A 3,882-nucleotide genomic window follows, 5' to 3' on the forward strand; every position below is an offset into this window, starting at 1 on the left:
GTGCCAGCTTGGGTTGACAGAGAAGCTCTGGTGTAAATTGCAATTCCTGTGCCAACACAGTGTAGTCATTAGTGACAGAGAGAGATAATTATGGGCCTGTCTTGTCTTGTTGAGCATTTATTGCTGGTTATTTGAAGTCCCATGTGTTAGCTGTAAATAAAATTATTTTTCTCTGAACATTTTCAGTCTGGCAGCCGTTGAATGGCATTCATAAAGCAGCTGCTGAGCCACAGCTGAAAGGGCTGTCGTGCTGCAAGGTAACAGTGGAAATGTTTACAGATTTCATGTGAATGCTCTCAGTAATTACACTAGAAAGGTGAAAACAAATAATACAATACAAGGGCGGTGTTTGATGACCTTTTCAGTGCTTTCGTGGTGGATCTGTGGCTTTATAAGGCCACATGTAGTAAATACACAGTGAGTAAAATTCCTGCAACTTTGGATGGTGGAGCTGTGTTTGATTCCTGAACAACTGTACTGGCATACCTGATATGAATAAATCTGAACACGGGGCTTGAGAAACAGGCATTGCCTCCATTTCCCTTCCCTCAGCCCCCTCGCTGCCCCAGCCGTTCATTGCCATGAGCAGCTGGGTGGCTGGATATCGAACTGGATCAGGAACGTGATGTGGCAGCGGAGGTGGCCTCTGCAGGTGGTGGCTGGGTGAATGGATGTGGCACAAGTCAGGCTCAAAATGGGTGTACATTTGTTGGGTCTCTGCTCTGCACTTCTTCAAAACCTGGGCATGTACTTTAATAAGATAAAACTAGAAGTCATCGTCTAGCTGTGGAGGAGAGGGAGACTTTAAAGCATGTCACTTGGTAAAGCTGTGCTTGCTCGCGAGCAGGCTGTGACAGTATGCCTGAGGTGTAAAGCGAACCGTGTTGCCTCAAGGTGTGGTTATATTGTGTGGCCAATAACTCAGCATAAGCATTAACTAATGACAGTGAATTGTCACCACAACATTACTAAGGACAAGAAAAGAAAGGCTTGCGGGGAGAGGCAGTATGTCTTACCATGCCAGCTGGTACAACTGAAAAGCACAAAAAGACTTGGGGCATTCAGGACCTTCACGTACAAAAGTGGATGGGAAGTTGTATCTGCTGTAACAGCCACAGTGAGGTATTTTGGTTCTTGAATTTAGTGGCGTTTGGGAAAGGACTTTCACCTTTTTTCTCCACTCTGCCCTGGGAGATGAAAAGGAGCCTTGTCTGCAGAGCGGGGAGAGACCAAGGAGCAGAGCCCAGCGTTCAGGAGAGATGCTGGAGTTCATGAGGACATCTGGGATAGGAGATAGAAAAAGAAGTAAGTAGGCAAGATATACCAGGGAGACTGCAGACGTGGGAAGCTGTGAGAAGACAGAATTATGTCTTCCTGGCTCTGTAAGCAGTTGGGAGGGGCAGTAACTCTGCTTGTGCTCTGAATACACAGCATTGATGCTCACTTTAAACAATGGAGATTACAGGAGTTACCATTGTCTGTGGGCACCTAGTCCAGCATCCTGTCTTGAAGATAGTGAAGATTGGTAGGTACCTCAGAAGACTACTGGAACCTGCAAGAATTATATGTGATGTAATCTTCCCCCCTCATGAAAATCTTTATTTGCGTTTTTAGGGATTAGAGATTGATTTAAGTTCTGACTCATGGGGTTTTGTATTCCTTTCAGTTCCACACTTTTGGTATGAAATAACCACACTAATTCTGGATATTCTTGGATATTCTTGTTACCCATGTCCATGTCTAACCCCTGTTTGAATCCTGATAAATTGCTTAATCGTCAGCAGCATCCATGCTCTATTTGTGCAGTACATGAAGTATCAATTTTCATATTTTTAATATATATCTTTTAGTTTTCATTTTTATAATTTTAGATTTGCCACCTTACAGCTTTATTGTTCTCACAGTCAGACGGTTAATATTTCTAGTTTACTTCCCTGTTACTAGTTTGAATATATTTTTTAGTGTTTGAAGCAGTTCTCTCTTTTCTGAGGAAAAGAATACAATTCTATCCAGTCTCCTCATACAGCAGGTTTTCATTGCCGCAAATGCTTGCTTGCTCTGGTCTCCCAGATTCCACATAACCCATTTTGAAGATGGGCTCCCAACCTCTGCACTGTAATCCAGTTGATGTATAGGGCCCATCTGTACAAATATAACTGTTAAAGATTACCCTGTATCTTATTACTGTTGCAGTCTAATACTTCATCTTATTGTGTCATAGATGCGTGTTAAGCAGAATTCTGAACTATCTGGAGGAGTGCCTGGGCCCCTTTCCCAGGTTTGTGCAACTAAGGAGACAGGTTTATTTGGATTTTTCTAGCGTGTGTGTAGTTCAGTTTCCCCTTCATTCTGCAACTGTTTGTTTGTTACCATCCGTCTTCTGCTGTCGTGGTGTAAATTCAGCTAGTACAGTTAGTTATCATCTGCTGAACTTCTTTCTCCCAGTCCTGATTTGGCTAAATCAAATTACTGGCTGCCAGATGAATGTTTTGCTGTTTGGCTCTTCACCTCCAGAGCTTCAGATCATTAGTAAATATGTTATTAAGAAAGTATTAATAAGTATAGTACTAGCTCTTTGAACTACTAAAATTGTGTATTACATAAAAGTCACAAGTTAAATACACTGTCTCTAACCAGGTAATCTCATCAGCTTTCTTAACTTGTGTTCAGAGTTCACAGCCATGGTGTTTTAGGCAAGCAGACTGTTTTTCCATCTCCGTTGTTAATAGCTAACTGCTTTTTCAGGTAGTTTCATTTAGGATACTTGGTTGAAGATGAACTACAGCAGTTACTATTTTTTTCGTAAAGTGGGGGTGCGTGTCCTCTCCTGACAAAATGGAAAGTAGCCTGGAAGCAGGGAGGAATGAGAAGAAGGTGTGCTCCCTCTGCTCCTGTATACTTTCCCTGTCCTGGACACTAGTTCACCACCAGGACACTTTCAGATCTCCGCCTCCATTCCAGAACTCCCATTGAGGTAGCTGGCAGGGAAATCAGTGCCAGGGAGTGGGTGGGCCACTGCGAACAGGGCACAAGGAGCAAAAGGAGGGGGTGGTGGGGTGGGCCTGGGCACCCACAAGAACAGGAAGACACTGGGGTACTGGTCAGCAAAGCTTTTCTAGACTAGGTATATATGAGAGCTTAGAAAGGAGTGGCATTAATTTGTATATGTGAGGAGTTTATGGTTTCAAACCAAACATTTAATCTGTTTCTTCGTAAATTGCCAGAGCTAGTAGGAATTGTCAACCTTCATTTCAGCCATCATGGTCTTATCTTTACACACAACTTAGTAAGTATTTATGTTCTACATGCCTGGTCTTGTATATCTTGGCAATCTTAATCACACCATGCTATTAAAGAAAACATGAAGCAACGTAGTAATCAGTGTATCTGGAATTTGATGTCATGATGCTCAAAAATACGATTCCTTCTTTTTCTCACAAGTTATTGCAAAAGGTAGTAGTGAAGATGTTAGAATACAAATACTGTGATGTGTAAGTGCAAGGTAAATTGAACCAAATTCAAGAGTACTTGGAACCTGCAAACAGCACAAGACTTTAAGAGCCTGTGCAAAAACTACAAGTCATGTTGTAAACTCTCTTAAACTGCCTGTGTCAAGATGTAAATCTTGCAGGCAGCTTCCTGCATTGCCTGGTGCTTACTGTATGTTATGAGGAGGTTCCTTTTAGGTGTTTGCAAGTGAGGTTAAGAGTATGATTTCCAAAATGTTGGTGTTCTAGAGTAGGGAGCACCTCAAACAGTTAATACTTTTTGCTGATTACATATTCAAAAATATGCGGGAAGTGTAGAAACCAAGCTTACCAGAGGTCCTTTGCTGAATAATGTATGAGAGGATTGGAAATTCTTCCTAGGAAAACACTGCAT

The sequence above is a fragment of the Pterocles gutturalis genome, unplaced genomic scaffold, assembly GCF_000699245.1.
Source record: "Pterocles gutturalis isolate BGI_N339 unplaced genomic scaffold, ASM69924v1 scaffold48690, whole genome shotgun sequence".
Lineage (NCBI taxonomy): Eukaryota > Metazoa > Chordata > Aves > Pterocliformes > Pteroclidae > Pterocles > Pterocles gutturalis.